Below are 18,816 nucleotides of genomic sequence, written 5' to 3' on the forward strand. Positions count from 1 at the left end.
ATCCAAGGTTGTATTTATTACACACTATGGGGGTCATTAGGACCCCTGCGGTCAGCGTTAATATGGCGGTAAGTACTGCCACCAGGCTGGTGGTACTTACCGCCATATTATGACATTGGGGGGGTTGGCTGAAACCAACCTGCCAATGTACCACTCTGACCGCCACAGCAGTAACAGCCGCCGGGCTGAAGATATCCATCTCCAGCCCGGCGGCCGTCATTGTTACGCCTGCGGGATAATGACCCGCCTACCACCATGGTTTTCGTGGCTTTCTTAATGCCACGAAAACCATGGCGGTAGGCACTATCAGTGACAGAAAATTTCTTCCCTGTTACTGATAGGGGTCTCCCCGCCTCACCAGTTAGCCTCCCCAGCCCCCACCTCTCCAAAGCCTCCCACCCACCATACATTCACGCTCCCCTTCACACACACACACACGCATATACACAACCATTCCCACATGCACCCATGCATGCATACATCCATTCACACACACATCGGCACACACTTACATACATACACGCAGACATGCATTCACATAACACAACATACACGCACTCACACCTCCATAATTGAACACATGCATTCAACACGCAACACACACCCGCATACATGCACACACAAACATTCACACACCCCCACTCACACAGACACAATACCCCCTCCCCTGTTGGAGACCCGACTTACCTGTGTTCAGGAGGTCCTCCAGCAGGAGACGGGACAGGGCGCTGCTGCCACCAGCAGCGTCCACCAGCAGAACACTGCCAGGCCGTATTATTATTAGTCATAATAATAACTGGCAGCGGTCTACCGGCTGTGGTCATAATATGGCAGATGGCTGGTAGCCGGGGCGATGGTCTTTTGGCAGCCGTCGCCACAGCAGTAGGTGGTTTTTACCTCCAGTCTCACAATGAGGGCCTATGTTATTAATTAGTGCTATGTGAATTTTGTATAGCGTGTGTACGTGTATAACTGTTTAAGTGTCTGTAATCTAAGACTATTCTGTTAGAATGGTCTTGTTTTGCAACACGGAATAATGGGTTATTCATTGCAGAGACACAGGGATCAATTACTCCCTGGTACTCGAGCTGAGTGAGGATCTTCCTCACTGGAACTTTTGTTTCATATTTAACAGGATATTGTGGCTGTGGTTGGGGTATAGACCTGATAGGTATTACTGTAAACTGTAAACTTTGCACTTGTATAGCGCACTACTCACCCGTTAGGGTCTCAAGGCGCTGTACTCATACCGCTATGGAACCCCTCCTGGCTTTTTCCTGTGAGGTGCCCACTCCTGGGCACCCCCAGGGTGAAGCCAGGCATCCAAGCGCTGTTGGGGCCGTTGTGGAGATTAAGCAAGCTATTGCCCAGAGTTGCAGAGTGGGACTCATTAATTAGATTAGGCACCGAGGTGAGAATTATCTGGTCCAAGGGAATTGAGCCCAAGACCTGCCGAAGCGGCACTTGAACCCTGGTCTTGAGCCAGATCTCTGCTTCAGGGTCTGCCACTCTAACCATTGTGCCACACTTCTCCACATGACATTACATGACATCAATGGTATTACATGACAAGGAGAGTCCTTGTCTCAACCCACATGATTGCGGTTCAATGCAGATGCCTGCGCTAAAGCCCAGTTGACAGCGTAGGCTTGTTTCACCGCTTCTGCAACAAGATCAAAGAAAGAAGGCAAAATGACATCTTCCCCATATGGGAGCTTAAGGACGAGCTTGGGTGGCCAGTCCCTCTCAGCCAGCAGGATATCCCAACTAAGTTCATCCCAGAATATCACACCGTTGGTTCTCTCTATGTCTCCCTCAATTTGAATTTTTAAATCATAAACCCTGTCGGATGGGAGGACACGCCCATCTGCAGTCTCAACTGCAATGTAATCGCTAGTGGCTGTCGCATCCAGATGATCTTTTAGACTCTGGCAACATATTGTGACCTTTGCTGCACTGTTTAACAGTGTCACTGCCCACGTCTTGTTCTTCAGCAATCTTCTCAAGTGTACTGGCATTTTTAACTGACAGTACTGCCACCATTTTCTTTTTAAACTGTAGGTTTTGTTGTGGGGACTTATTTTCTTTTTTGTCTGAAGACTGTGGTGACTTTTTCTTCTGTTTTACGTATTCAGGACATCGATCAGGACGGCCCCCTCTCTCGCTACGTCTATCTGCTGCATCCTGAAGGGAATGAGAGGGACGTGAATCAGTATATCTGTCTGGAGCTTTTATATTTTCTCTATTTCTGAGAGAATATCTCCTGTCGGAGTTCTCGGGTGTGGAGAATCTGCTCTCTGACTTTGTCTTTATATTGTTTTTGTTTATCCCAGCGCTTCTTAGAACCCTCCTGTGCTTGTTTAGTACCTTCCTTAAGGGTGGTGCTCTGTATTTCTAGCTTTTTCGGCTTGGCTCCCAAACTATCCCGTCCTATACTGGTATAGGTATCGGAAATAATTTTCGGTATCTGTTTCTCCTGGTCCTAGTGTGGAATCGCTCGGAGGCGCGGGCATATAGCAGCCCCATGCTCATTCTGAATTTGTTTTAACACTTCTGGTAAATTGGCATGTGTCAGGGTACCATGTGTGGTACTGTATATTACAGCGAAGACTGTACCCCATGTGGCGCAGCCATCCACCAAGGGAACTATCTCGAAGGGCAAGCACATTGTGAGAATTCTATGTTTCTCCTATGGTCCCATATGGGGAAACACAGCTTCCAACTGATTAGTTTTCTGGGCTATCCAGAAGGGAATTTTCTATTGTTCTGTGGGGACCTTACCCATAATAGTATGTACTGTTTGTGGATTAATTCTAGTAGCCAATTGGTATCCAGCAGGTGCTGGAGGTGCTGGACTCACTGGTGTGGTGTTCAGAGTTCGCATTACGAACTGAATAAGTCATCTATATAGTGTTACTATCTCAATGTATAGATTTTGCAGGTCCGCTGCCTGCATGTTTTGTATACCTGGGTGAAGTGTGTATGTGGCAAACATAGGCCACATTGGTCCTTCATTACATAAGGGACATAATCTCACGGGTTGTATTACATGTAGTATGGCGCTATTAAACCAGTTCTGATGTTCTTGATAAGTAATCGGGATTTCAAGATACTGGTATTCTTGGTTTGCAATTCTATAATTGTGGAGTGTAAATGATCTTCGGTCTTCCTCCGGAAAGGTGACCCAAGAGTAGAATGTTTCTGTTTGGTAAGCTTCACTAGCTTCTACTATGAACGTGACATCCCCGCCCTCGTCTGTTAAGCTATGCGCTACTAGGTGTAATGTTAGTGCTTGTCTAACATTCTCAGGAATGTCTATGGCGTTAGCCATTATTGTGAAATGAGTAAAGAGATGGAACACCAAGTGGGGAGAAAAAGTCCTTTTATGAGTTCGATCTCAAACAACTTACAGCCTAATTAGGTAGTTCCTGTTCAGCTGAGGAGGATCTTCCCAAAGACCACAGACGTCTCCGTATAATGGTACTTAGTGTACCTGTACTGTGTTAGACAGTAATAGTCAGGGTATCCATAAATTAGTGCCTAAACACCATAGTTGGTGGCGCCATACCGTAGTTTGACTCTTGCTCTAGGCAAGACTGCTGGTTTAAGGATGACAGTAATTATGTTTGTAGGCAACTATGCCAGTCCTACAACAAGTTACAACTGTCGTTCCAACCCTCCCGGCTCACAAGCAGCACCTCACCAAAAACAGTGAAAGGTGATTTATGGCAGCCTTTACGCATGGATTCAAGAGTGTGACATCTCAGGGAGTGTCGTGGTTAAATGGAGAGTACCCCTTTCTCACGTTAACAACATCCCTCAGTCACACTCAGGCAATGAAGAAGATGCAGTAAGGTTTCAGTAGGTTTTATTTAACAAAACTGCAATCTACGATGAGCTGCATGGGCTGCAATGTTTAGGATAATGAATAATGCAAGAAACAGAATGGTAAAGACAAGAGTCATTAATACAAAGACTCTCACCATCTCGCAATGACATGAAATGGCATGGGATATGAAGTATGTCCTTATACCCTAATAATGTAAACCTAATCTCTAACCTAAAAAAGAGCTAGGTGTGTTAAACCTAATCTGACAATGCCATGTCCATGAGAAGAGCCCTCCAACCCTTGTTACCTTAGAATGATGTCTCTAGCTTAGACTCCGTAGGGACATGAAAACTGGGTCAATGTCAAGGCAAAGTGCAGCATCGATAGTAGCCATGGCATTTGGTCGGAATCCCTCTGACTATCTGTCTAAGTGAGGTGCATTTATACAGATCTGCTCAGACCCCTGACATAGGTCAGTTCCCAAACAGTAGATAACAAGACATGCTTGGGACGGCAATTTATGTAAACAATTCCCTCGAAGGCACGAAGAGGGAAAGTACCTAATGTGAGCATCTACAGTTTGTTTATCTTTATCTTTGTCGCTTGCTATTGACGCCTTAGCGCGGTGGCACTGATAGCGTGAAACTAAAACATTGGCCTAACTAGAAATGATATAATTAAATAAATGCGCTAAAACAGAGCAAACTAAGTAGGGTGAACGTCACTAGGTGAGGGGGGCACAAGTCTGCAAGCCAAAGGCTAAGCTAACTCCTGTTTCCCATTTAAACAAACTAGGATTCACCACACCAGCTAGGGGAATATCATGTACCAAGGTCAACAAAAATTCTGTGTATTGCAAGGGAATGACTACTCTTCTGGTGGCACCAGGTTTGGGGTCCCTTGCCTGAGAATACAAGAGCTTGTTCTCCCAGTACACCCTATGGGTGCCACTGACATCTCCTGCCACACTCAACTCCTCCCTGGCAGGCCACCCTGCACCTAAGAGTTCAGCTGTATCAGCTTGAAGATCCAGGCAGTTGACTCCTCCTCCTCAAAGGGGGAATCATCAGTGGAGGGAGGGATAATGGATAACTTTTTACCCTTTCTACCCCTGCTTTTGGGAAGCTCTTGGTCCATATTTTCAGGATCCAAGTTCCCCTGCCCTCTTTGCTCCTTCGCCTGAGCCCTGGTCAAAGCAAAGATATGCCCAGGAATGCTCAGCATGGCTGCATGGGCCTCCAACTCCACTTTTGTCCAAGCGGAAGTCTCCAAGTCATTCTCTAGCAGACAATCTACAGGTAGGTCTGTGGATACCACAACTTTTTTAGGACCAGTAACCACCACCCCAGCTGAGATCAACAACTGTCAAGGGGTGGCTTACAGTGTTGTTATGGGCGTCAGTCACTTAGTACTGAGAACCAAGTAGGTGTTGCCCAGGGGCCATCAGTTTTTCAGTCACCATTGTGACACTGGCACCTGTGTCCCTGTAGGCCTCAACCTGAACACCATTTATTAGGGGTTGTTGCTTGTACTTATCCATATTAAGGGGACAAGCAACAAGGGTGGCAATGTAAATGGCTAAAGACTAAAACAGCCTCAGTGGTTTCCTAAGTAAACCAACCCCCACTACATTTCCCAGAGTGAGCCCTGCTACACCTTTGGACTGACTATTTGTAGTGTTCATTTTCACACTACCACTGCTATTGCTCGGGGCACTAGTTGTAGCAGTGGGGTAGTGGTTGTGGAAGGCTTTGTGCTTTCCTCAGGGCAAGAACTGTCTCCTGCCCTATGGCCTATATTCCTACAGATATAGCACCAAGGCTTTTTATTCTGATGGTTGTGAGAAGAGGATTAAGACCCACCCCCAAAGAGTTTTGTGGACCTGATGAAGACTCTGTTTTTATCTTTGTCCCCACCATTGTCTTGTGACTCACCATCCTTCTTCTTGTCCTTGTCACCCCCTGTATGAGCTTTTCTGCTCACCCTTGTTCTGACCCATTTGTCTGCCTTCTTTCCCAATTCTAGGGGCGAGGTCAGATCTGAGTCTACCAAGTATGGGTGCAACAGGTCAGACACACAGTTATTTAAAATATGCTCCCCCAGGAACAGATTGTACAAGCCCTCATAAACTGACACTTTGCTGTCCTGCAACCAGCCTCTTAAGCTTTAACAGAGCAATCCACAAAGTCAACCTAATCCTGTGAGGCCTATTTTCTTCTCTCCCTGAACTAGCCCCTATACTGTTCACTGGTTAGACCAAAACATTCCAAGAGTGCTGTCTTTAAAATACTGTAACCTGCATCCTCTTCTATGACAGTGAGAAGTCTATCCCTCCCTTTGTCAGAGAAGGACAACCAGAGAATAGCAGCACCCTGCCTTTGAGGGACCCTCTCAACTTTACGGGCCCTCTCTAGTGCAGCAAACCACTTGTATATATCATCCTCCAACTTGTAAGAGGGAACAATTTTGTACAACTTTCTGGAATCAATGGAGTCCTCCCTGACTCTATGTAGGAGGTTGGCCTGGTTTGTAGTGGGTACCTTGGGTACTTACACCTTTTACCAGGCCCAGTTATCCCTTATTAGTGAAGTAGTAGTATTCTAGCAGCTTAGGCTGATAGAAGTAGCTATAGCAGAGCAGCTTAGGCTGAACTAGGAGATATGCAAAGCTCCTGCAATACCACTTATAGTTACACAGTACTTATACACAAGTAAAGACAATACTCAGTGTTACCAAAAATAAAGGTATTTATTTGGGTGACACAGTACCAAAAATATCTTAGAGGCAATACTCGTTCTGGAGGTAAGTATCATACACAATATATACGTTAGACACCAAAGTAAATAGTCATAGAACAATGCAAACAATAGGAAATGCTATAGAATGTAATGGGAGAAAATAGGTCTAGGGGAAACACAAACCATATACTAAGAAAGTAGAATGCGAATCACAAATTCCCCCCTAGACAAGTGTAGTGTGTGCAGAATTGCTGGGAGAGTAAGAATACAGTAAAGGTAAATAAATTACCCCACCCCAGATCCTAGAAAAGCAGGAGTAAAGTACTGCAAGTTTCCTTAGGACACACTACACCTCATGATTGGGATTTTGCAGTAACCAAGTCTGCAAACAACAACTGCTGGATTCCTGGACCTGAAGACCTGCAAGAGAAGGGGACCAAGTCCAGAAGTCGAAAGAAGTTCCAGGAAGGACAGGAGCCCCTGCCAACCCAGAAGAGGGTGCAAAAGAAGAGTCGCCAGTTAGTCGAAGACAGCAGGAATGCACCGTAGGAAAATGCCAGCGGGTTCCTGTGTGATGCAAAGGATGTCCCACGACGTGATGATGGATGCAGATGTGATTTCATGTTGGAAGTCGCCAGCAAGCCTTGGTTACAACAAAAGTGCATTTTGCGTCAAAATGGCACTGGCTGAACCCAGGAGGGACCTGGGGACCTCAACCCTGAGGGAGGAGGAGGAGGGGGCTCTCTGCACTTTAAAAAGCCCTCAGGATGCCAGACAGCACCCACAGGAGTCCCAGGTCATGGGGACAAAGGAGGTACAAAACGCAGTTGGTGCAGCACAACATAGGAAGGCCCCACGCCGCCGGAAAACAACTCAGCGAGTTGAGCATCACAGAATGGAGTGCTGGGGACCTGGGCCAGGCTGCGCACGAAGGAATTTTGCAAATAGTGCACAGAGGCCTCAGGAGGTGAAGAAGAAGCAGTACACAGGGCTACCATCGCTCTCAGGGAAGGCAAGGTCTTACTGTCTCCAAATTGTGTCAGCAGGCCCACAGGGCAGTCTCTGTCGATGGGGTCCAACCCCTGTGTCCTTAGGGCATGCTTGTCGCTGTGAGAGGAGTCCAAGGGCAGTCGTTGTCTTAAAGGTGCCTGCTGGAGCAGAGGAGTGACTCCGTCACCCCACGGGAGATTTCTTTGGTCCTTCTGGTGCAGAATGAAGACAGGGATTCCCAATGGTGTGCACACAGTGGAAACTGTTGCAGTTGCTGGCTGGAGCTGAAGTTGCAGAGGAAAAGTATCCCTTGTAGATATTTTGTTTCTGTTACAGCGGTTCCTGGAGCAGGCTGCGGTTGATACGAGGTCAGAGGAGGATGAAGTAGTTGCAGAGGATTCCTGAAGGAAACTTGCAAGCAGAATCTGAAGAGAACCCACAGGAGAGACCCTAAATAGCCCTGAGAGGGGGATTGGCTACCTTATCAGGTATGGACCTATCAGGAGGGGTCTCTGATGTCACCTGCTGGCACTGGCCACTCAGAGCCCTCCAGAGTGTCCCCACACCTTGCAAAGCAAGATGGCTGAAGTCTGGGCCACAATGGAGGAGCTCTGGGCACCAACCTTGGGGTGGTGATGGACAGGGGAGTGGTCACTCCCCTTTCCTTTGTCTAGTTTCGCGCCAGAGCAGGGGACAAGGGGTCCCTGAACCTGTGTAGACTGGTTTATGCAAGGAGGGCACCATCTGTGCCCTACAAAGCATTTCCAGAGGCTGGGAGAGGCTACCCCCCCCACCCCCCAGCCTGCAAAACCTATTCCCAAATGGAGAGGGTGTAACTCCCTGCTCTCAGAGGAAATGCTTTGTTCTGCCTTCCTGGGACTGGGCTGCCCTGCAGTAGCTGTAGCTGCAGTGCAAGCCTCAGAGAGCTGGTTTGGCAGTACTGGAGGTCCATAGTGGAGCCCCCAGGATGCATGGAATTGGCTCCACAATACCAGATTTGGAATGGGGTGGACAATTCCATGATCTTAGACATGTTACATGACCATATTCGGAGTTACCATTGTGAAGCTACATGTAGGTATTTACCTGTATGTAGTGCACGCGTGTAATGGCATCCCCACACTCACAAAGTCTCTGGAAATGCCCCTGAACTATGTGGGGGCACCTTTGCTAGTGCAAGGGTGCCCTCACACTTAGTAACTTTGCACCTAACCTTCAGCAAGTGAAGGTTATACGTATAGGTGACTTATAAGTTACTTAAGTGCAGTGGAAATGGCTATGAAATAGTGCGTGCACTATTTCACGCAGGCTGCAATGGCAGTCCTGTGTAAGGGATTGTCTGAGCTCCCTAAGGGTGGCAAAAGAAATGCTGCAGCCCATATGGATCACCTGGAACCCCTATGCCCTGGCTATCTAGGTACCATATACTAGGGACTAATAAGGGGGGGTCCAGTGTGCCAATTGAAATTGGCAAATGGAGTTACTAGCCTACTGTGACAAATGTAAAAGCAGAGAGAGCATAAGCACTGAAGTTCTGGTTAGCAGAGCCTCAGCGACACAGTTAAGCACTATACAGACACACACATTAGGCCATAAACTATGAGCTCTGGGGTCCTGACCAGCAGGATCCCAGTGACACAGGCAAAAACATACTGACATACAGGTAAAATTGGGGGTAACATGTCAAGGAAGATGGTACTTTCCTACACAACCCCCCCCCCCCAAACGAGGGACAATATTGCTAACCTTGCCCAGATAAGTCTTCATTGTCTAAGTGGAAATATCTGGAGAGTCCATCTGCATTGGAGTGGGTACTCCCAGGTCTGTGTTCCACTGTATAGTCCATCCCCTGTAGGGAAATGGACCACCTCAACAATTTAGGGTTTTTACCTTTCATTTGTTTAAGCCATAATAGAGGTTTGTGGTCCATCTGAACAATGAAGTGAGTCCCAAACAAGTAGGGTCTCAGCTTCTTCAGTGCCCAGACCACAGCAAAGGCCTCCCTCTCTATGGCAGACCAACGCTTTTCTCTATGGGTCAACCTCCTGCTAATGAAAGCAACAGGTTGATCCTGGCCCTCTGAGTTAAGTTGTAATAATACAGTCCCTACCCCTAATTCAGAAGCATCTGTTTTGGACAATTCATGTTTTAGAGTAGTTTGGGCTCTTTAAGACAGGTGCAGAGCACATTGCCTGCTTTAGCTCCTCAAACTCTTTTTGACAGCTAGCTCTCCACAATACCTTTTTAGGCCTTTTCCTACTGGTGAGGCCATTAAGAGGTGCTGCAATGGAGCCATAGTTCTTAATGAACCTCCTGTAATACCCAGTGAGACCAAAGAAGGCTCTGACCTGGGTCTGAGTTTTGGGGGGTCCCAGTCCATAATGGTCTGAATCTTCCCCTGAAGTGGTGCAATCTGTTCTCCACCTACCAGGTGGCCCAGATAAACTACTTTCCCCTGCCCTATCTGGCACTTTGAAGCCTTGATAGTTAGGCCTGCCTTTTGCAGGGCCTCTAAAATGTTCCAGAGGTGGACCAGGTGATCATCCCAGGTGGAGCTAAAGACAGCAATATCGTCCAAATATGCTGCCCTAAAAGCTTCCAAATCTTGGAGGACTGTATTCACCAGCCTCTGAAAAGTGTCAGGTGCATTTATTTTTCAAACCAAAGAGCATCACTGTTAAGTGATAATGCCCTCCTATGGTAGAAAATGCAGTTTTTGCTTTAGCATATTCTGACATTTTGATCTGTCAATACCCTGCAATCAAGTCAAAAGTGCTTAGATACTTAAGTGCAGTGAAAATGGCTGTGAAATAGTGTGTGCACTGAATGTATGTAAGAACGACGCCTGCCGGAACAACAAGTGCCTGAACAACGAGGGCGGAACAATGACCTCGTTGTTACCACTAATGCCTTTACCACGAATGCCTTAACAACGATTTTTCGTTGTAAAGGCATTCCTGGTAAAAGCATTAGTGATAGGCATCCATTGTTCCCGCATGCGTCCCCCGACCCCCCCACCCCGGCCCTAAACCTTAAACCCCAACCCCCCACCCCTGCCCCCCCAAACCAGAAAATACCCCAACCCCCGGCCCTAAACCTTAAACCCCGACCCCCCACCCCGCCCCCAAACCAGAAAATACCACAACCCCCCACCCCTGGCCCTAAACCTAAAACCCGACCCCCCAAACCATAAAATACCCCGACCCCCCCCACCCCGGCCCTAAACCTAAAACCCCGACCCATGCACCCCACCCCCAAACCAGAAAATACCCCGAACCCCCACCCCCAGCCCTAAACCTTAAACCCTGACCCCCTGCCCCACTTACCAGAAAGAACCCCGACCCCCCCACCCCGCCCCCCAAACCAGAAAATACCCGACCCCCAGCCCTAAACCTTAAACCCCGGCCCCCCACCCCTGCTCCACTTACCAGAAAATACCCCGACCCCCGACCCCCCACCCCCGGACCTAAACCAGAAACCCCGCCCCCCACCCCGCCCCACTTACCAGAAAATACCCCGACCCCCCTGCCCCAAAACCTAAAACACCCGACCCTCGCCGCCAAACCAGAAAATACCCCGACCCCCCACCCCTGGCCCTAAAGCTTAAACCCCGACCCCCCACCCCGCCCCACTTACCTGAAAATACCCGAACCCTCACCCCCACCCCAAAACGTAAAACACCCCGATCCCCCCCACCCCCGTCCCCCACCTCCGGCCCTAAACCTTAAACCCCGACCCCCGCCCCACTTACCAGAAAATACCCCGACCCCCCACCCCTGCCCCAAAACATAAAACACCCTGACCCCCCGACCCCCAAACCAGAAAATACACCAACCCCCCACCCGAAACCTTAAACCCCGATCCCCCACCCCGCCCAACTTACCAGAAAATACCTTGACCCCCCCACCCCCACCCCAAAACCTAAAACACCCCGACCCCCCACCCCGCCCCACTTACCAGAAAATACACTGACCCCCCCACCCCTGCCCCAAAACCTAAAACACCCCGACCCCCCCACCCCCGCCCCAACCCAGAAAATACCCTGACCCCCCACCCCCGCCCCACAATCTAAAACCCAACCCCCCACCCCTGTCCCACTTACCTGAGTCATTGCCTCGTCGGGTCGTCCTCCTCAGCCGACTCCCTTGTTTGTGCCTTAACCACGCATGTGCGTTGTTCAGCACATGCGTGGTTAAGAAACAAAACAACGAAGTTGTGGTTAAGGAAAGCGTTGTTCCGCTTTCGTTAACCAGACTTCGGGCCTGATTCTAAGCTTGGCGGGTGGCAGGAGCCGCCCGCCAAGCGGGAACCGCCAGAAGACCGTCCCGCGGTCAAAAGACCGCAGCGGTCATTCTGGGTTTCCCACTGGGCTGGCGGGCATCCGCCAAAAGTCCGCCCGCCAGCTCAGTGGGAAACACCCTTCCCACGAGGAAGCCGGCTCCGAATGGAGCCGGCGGAGTGGGAAGGTGCGACGGGTGCAGTTGCACCCGTCGCGAATTTCAGTGTCTGCAAAGCAGACACTGAAATTCTTTGTGGGGCCCTCTTACGGGGGCCCCTGCAGTGCCCATGCCATTGGCATGGGCACTGCAGGGGCCCCCAGGGGCCCCACGACACCCCATACCGCCATCCTGTTCCTGGCGGGCGACCCGCCAGGAACAGGATGGCGGTATGGGGTGTCAGAATCCCCATGGCGGTGCAGCAAGCTGCGCCGCCATGGCGGATTCCCATGGGCAGCGGAAAGTCGGCGGTACACCGCCGGCTTTCCGCTTCTGGCCACGGCTGTACCGCCGCGGTCAGAATGCCCGGCGGAGCACCGCCAGCCTGTTGGCGGTGCTACCGCCGACCCCGGCCCTGGCGGTATTTACCGCCAGGGTCAGAATGACCCCCTTCGTTGTTTAGGAGTCGGCGTTGAGGCCGTCTCGTGTGTGCACTATTTCACGCAGGCTGCAATGGCAGTCCTGTGTAAGGGTTTGTCTGAGCTCCCTATGGGTGGCAAAAGAAATGCTGCAGCCCATATGGATCTCCTGGAACCCCAATGCCCTGGCTACCTCGGTACATATACTAGGGACTTATGAGGGGGATCCAGTGTGCCAATTGAAATTGGGAAGTGGAGTCACTAGCCTACAGTGACAAATTTAAAAGCAGAGAGATCATAGGCACTGAGGTTCTGGTTAGGAGAGCCTCAGTGACACAGTTAAGCACTATACAGACACACACATTAGGCCACAAACTATGAGCACTGGGGTCCTGACCAGCAGGATCCCAGTGAGACAGGCAAAAACATACTGACATACAGGTACAATTGGGGGCAACATGCCAAGGAAGATGGTACTTTCCTACACTCTATAATCCCTGAAACTATTGCTGCTGCCACCATGGGGTGCTAACCCCAACCCCTGCCTTTCCCTCTCCACTGCCAAGGCCTCTCTATCTAGGACTAGCTGTTGCTGCTGCAGCCTCAGCCTGGCCTCCTCCAGTCTCAGCTTTCTGAGCTCTCTATCTATAGAGTCATCCCCTGGAGTTGTGCAGTGTGACCCCTCAGACACAGGTGATGTGGAAATGGACAAAGGTGGATCTTTCTCTATTCTTTGTGGCCTTAGCTACCTGTCTTCTGGGTGTAAAGGGAGCCCTACATGAGTGAATTCCCCTCCCACTACCAGCTACACCAGTTGTTCCACTAGGTACAAGATCCTTGGAAGAACCCCCCCCCCAAACCTCGAATATTATTCTCTAATTCACTGGGTGTAGAGTCTTCCTCCTACTCCTGGCTACCAGCATACTGCTGGTCACCCTCATGAAGGAGGCTCAAAAGAAAAATCTTATTGGGATTCTTCCCCATGTCTAATTTCCTGTCTGAACAAAGCTCCTTCAATTCCTTGAAGTTCATGCCGTCATAGGGAGAGCCCATGACCTCAGAGCTAGGTCCAGCTGTAGACAAGGTGTGTGTTAGGGTGGTGTAGGGTGTACCTAACCTACCTAACATCCTGTTTCTCAGAAAAGAAGGTAAGAGACTAGTTTCCTGAACTAGGTATTATGTATTGTCTCTAGGTATAGAGTAGTCTTTCCTGTGGAAAGCACCAGGTGAAAGAGAGATAAGGCAATTGCAAGCACTTATCCCACCACTGCACCACCAATGTAGGAGGCTAGCCTGGTTTGTATTGGGTACCTATGGTACTTACATCTTATACCAGGTCCAGTTATCCCTAATTAGTGAAATGTAGGCAGTGTCTAGAAGCCAGACTCTATAAAGGTAGCTGTGGATGAGCAGCCAAGGCTTATCTGGGAGACATGCAAAGCTCATGCAATACCACTGTAGTCACACACATGAAAGAAAATACTCAGTGTTACAAAAATAAATGTACTTTATTTTGGTGACACAAATACCAAAAATACCATAGAGACAATACTCCCTTAGGAGGTAAGCAATACACAAATTGTGTACACTAGTATGCAGAAATAGGCATAAAAACAGTTAGAAAACAGTGCAATTATTGAAAATCACAATAGTTAGAAATGGGCCTGGGGGGGACACAAACCATATACTAAGAAAGTGGAATGCGAATGTCGGTTTGCCACCTAGGCAAGTGTAGTGTGTAGAGGGGAGCTTGGGAGTACTAGAAAACCCCAAAGGTAAGTACTAGAACCTACCCCAGTGACCAGGAAAGCAGGAGTAAAACACGTAACTTTGCCAGAACACACACAAAAACGAAAAGAAGGGTTATGGAAGAACCAGAAGAGACTACAAGACACCAACAGTGGATTCCTGGACCTGAGGACCTGTGGAAGAAGGGGACCAAGTCCAAGAAGCACAGAAGAGGTAATGAAGAACAGGAGCCCCTGCTAACCCGGATGAAAGTGCAAAAGAAGAACCACCGGTGAAGAACAGTCAGTACTGCAACCAGGACGATGGAGTCGGGTTCCTGGTTAGTTCAAATTATGTCCCACACCGGATGGAAGATTGCAGTCTGGTTTGAGTCACTGAAGTCCACGAACAAGCCTTGGCATACACAGGAAGGACCAGGTGGACCCCACCCAAGAGGAGGAGTCAGAGGGGGCTCTCAGCAACTCAGAGAGCCCACAGAAGACCAGGCAGAACGCATCCGAGTCTCACAGCACAGGGACAAGGAAGGTGCAAAAGAGGCCCATGCAGCCCTACGACAAAGGTTCCCATGTCACCAGAAAACCACTCAGGAAGCTGTGCGTCGTAGGATAGAGTGCTGGGGGCCAGTTCTGCAAGATGTGGAAGGATGCCAACAAGCCTTGGCAACTGCATAACACGTGGTGCACGGGGCTACTATCTTGCGTGGGGAGGTAAGCTCTTACTTCCACCAAAGTTGGACAGTTGGATGTGAGGACCATTGGGACCACTTCAGTCCACCACCTGTGATTCAGGATTCAAGCAACTCAGCAGGAGAGGGGATCCACACAGCTGGTCATCGTTGTAGTAGGTGCCTGCTGAAGCAGGGGAGTGACTCTTTCACCCCAAGGGAGATTTCTTCACTCTTCTGGTGCACGGGGCTACTATCTTGCGATGGGAGGCAAGCTCTTACTTCCACCAAAGTTGGACAGTTGGACATGAGGACCATCGGGACCACTTCAGTCCACCACCTGTGATGCAGGATTCAAGCATCTCAGCAGGAGAGGGGATCCACGCAGCCGGTCATCGTTGCAGTAGGTGCCTGCTGAAGCAGGGGAGTGACTCTTTCACCCCAAGGGAGATTCCTTCATGCTTCTGGTTCAGGCTGAAGACGGGCTGTCCTCAGAGGATGCACGACTGGAAAACAGTTGCAGTTGCTGGCAGGAGCTGAAGATACAATTTTGCAGAAGGTGTCTTGCTTCTTTTTTGCAGTTTGTAGAGTTCCTGGAGGGTAGAGATGCAGTTTCTTCAGTGAGAAGTTGAAGTGGAGGATGAGGATTCCTGCTGGAGTCTTGCAATACGATTCTGAGGAACCACCCAAAAGAGTGACCCAAAATAGCCCTGAAAGGGGGATTGGCCAGCTAACCGGGTAAGCACCTATCAGGGGAGGGCTGTGAGTTCACCTGCTAGCACTGGCCACTCAGATGCTCCCAGAGTTCCCTGCCAACCTTGAATACAAGATGGCAAAACCCAGGGACCCTTTGGAGGAGCTCTGGGCACCACCCATGGGGTGTAGATGGACAGGGGAGAGGTCAATCCCCTTTCCTTTGTCCAGTTTCGCACCAGAGCAGGGACTCGGGGTCCCTGAACCCGTGTAGACAGGATTATGCAAGGAGGGCACCAAGGGCCAGATGTAGGTAAGTCTGAGTTTGCGACTTGCAAATTGCGAGTCTGAGCGACTCGCAATTTGCAATTCGCAAACCCAGATGCAGGATGGTGTCCCTGACACCATCTGCGAATCGCAATGGGGTCGCAAAGACCCACCTCATTAATATTACATCTGGCCCCAAATGTGCCCTTCAAAGCATTTCCAGTGGCTTCAGGAGGCTCAGAGGATGCACTGTAACACCCCTCTCCTTAAACAAAATCATTTGTTCAGCCTTCCTGGGATCCAGCTTTTCAAGCAACAGGAGGGCAGAAACCTGTCTGTGAGAGGGTAACAGCTGGTGCTGCCTGGTGAAACCTCAGAAGGCTATAATGCCAGTACTGGGGGTCCTCTAAGGAGCCCCCAGAGTACATGGGATCATACATCCAATGCTTGCAAAAGCATGTGGGTATGATTCCTACATGTCTGATAGCAAACATGCCTATGTTCAGAGTTACCATTATGTAGCTGGACATAGGTAGTGACCTATGTCCAGTACATGAGTAAAATGGCACCCCCGCACTCACGAAGTTTGGGAAAATGGTCCTGAGGTCTTGGGAGTACCTCTGCTAGTGCAGGGGTGCCCACACACACAGGTACTTTGCACCCTGCCCTCAGGGCTGGAGGGCCAGCTATAGGGGTGACTTATAAGTTACCTGGTGCAGTGTAAATGGCAGTGAAAAGGTGCTTGCACCTTTTCACGCAGTCTGCAATGGCAGTCCTGCAGAAGCCTTTGCACGGGCTCCCTATGGGTGACAAAATATATGATGCAGGCCATAGGGATCCCCTGGAACCCAAATGCCCTGGGTACCTAGGTACCATATCCTAGGGACTTATAAGAGTGCACCAGTATGCCAATTGTGGATGAAATATTGTGTTAACAGTATCCAACAACCATTTTGAAGGGAGAGAGCACAATTACTTGGGTCCTGATTAGCACGATCCCAGTAAACACAGTCAAGCACACTGACATCAGCCAGAAAATGGGGGTAACCATGCCAACAAAGAGGGTACTTCCCTACAATTGTTTTTTAAAGACACTACATAATCAGTCATAATGTACACAACATAAGGCCTTTACCATAGGTAAAGCTTGTTACAGAAACAGTGTCACATCCATATGTTATGCCATACAAGTGCACATGTATCAAATTTGTGTGTAACTAAAGAGAAATATCCATGACTTTGCAATACTGTATATCCCTGTTGAGACATAATATACAAATGTGTAAATCAGGCTTATACCCATAAAGGAGTAATAGTAATAACTTGCATGGTCAGGTCTCAAGCGGTTAGGCTACGTATAGAGAGTATATGTGGGTAGTAGAGAAAGGGGCAGTTTAGCTGGGTCACCCAGAACGCAATTAGGTGGAGTCCTGAGAAGACATCATATCTGGAAAAGGTGAAGGGTCCTCGTCTGGGAGGGGCATGAAAGGAGGGGAGACCCTTTAAAAGATACTGCACCAAGGGACCCCATATATAATCAAAGTTTTTCCTAGAGTCAGTCCTAATGTCGATCCCCCTATGTTTGATGTTTGAGGGATGGGTCTCTGAGGCCCAGTAGAATATTTTCCGGGCTGAAGGTATAGGATAGCCCAATATCTCTTTTATCTGAGCTAAGATCTCCCCTCAATAAGGGCAAATAGTCGGGCAGTCTCACCAGATATGCCAGAAATCTCCCAGTAGTCCACAACGCCTCCAGCATCTGCCTGATGTATTTGGGAAAATATTCCTGAGTTTTTCAGGGTATAAATACCAGTCATTCCTGACTTTATAGCGTGCTTCACGCAGACCCAGGTAATGGTTAAATTGAGACATAGCACGTCATAGGGTGTGCCATTGTCAATCTTCAATCGAGATCCCCAGCATTTGCTCCCAAAGTGTAACATGATGTAAGGTAGGGGTGAGCACAGTGGATCTCAAGGGGGAATAAGGAAATAAGGTTCATCCCTTGGTGGTTCTTGCTTTCCATACAAATTGCTCAACAGGGAGTATATCTCTAGTGGCAGCTTACCTTACATCTTCTTGGAGAACCCAGTGTTTTAAATAGGCATAACGGTATGCCTCGGAGGCAGGTAAATTAAAATCACAACAGCAGTTCTCAAATGTTAAAATATCCCAACCGTGGAACAGGTCATATATGGTAAGATAGCCCCCTTCTCGCCGTTTATCAAAAGGGTCTGGTACCATGGCAGGTGGGAAAGATGGGTTAAAATGCATAGGTGTGTAGGAAAGGGTATTTATGCTAGCTTGTTTGTCCTGGTGACCATGTCCCAGATTTTCAAAGTGGTAGCTGTTGGAGTGATTAAATAGGCATTGCTTGGCCGGTCAGCCTTAGGCTTTTAAAGGACATCCTAAATTGTTCTGTCCACTATCGCCTGATCCATGTGCAGCCAGTGTTTATCTGACTCCTTTAAGGACCATTCAGCTATAACCTTGAGCTGGGACGCTCTCTAATAAATCAAGAAGTCAGGTAGATCCAAGCACCCTGCGTCTTTGGAGAGTGTCAGGAGGCGAGAAGCTATTCGGGCCCGGCGATTCTGCCATATACATTTCGTAATCAGCGAGCGGATGTTAGGAAAAAATTCCTTGTCTACGTCAATTGGAAGTCCCTGAAACAAGTATAGTACATGGGGAGCACCGCCATTTTAATGGCGTTTATGCAACTTAGACAGGTTAGATAAAACAGGGCCCATTGCTTCAAATCGATTTTGAGTTGTCCCAGTTAAGGAGGATAGTTTGCCCTAAAGAGGTTGGATACTGTGAGAGTGAGTTTTACCCCCAGATATGTGATATCATTCTTTGCCAATTGAAAGGGGGAGATTGATGTCAGGTGTGCAATTGCAGCAGAAGGGAATGTTAGGTTGAGCATGAAAGATTTGTGGAGGTTACTATGGAAGCCTGAAACCGATCCATAGCATTGACGTTTGGCCTGCAGGGCCTGAAGAGATGTCAGAGGGGAAGTGAGGAACAACAA

This window comes from Pleurodeles waltl, chromosome 10 (genome assembly GCF_031143425.1).
Source record: "Pleurodeles waltl isolate 20211129_DDA chromosome 10, aPleWal1.hap1.20221129, whole genome shotgun sequence".
In the NCBI taxonomy this organism is placed as follows: domain Eukaryota; kingdom Metazoa; phylum Chordata; class Amphibia; order Caudata; family Salamandridae; genus Pleurodeles; species Pleurodeles waltl.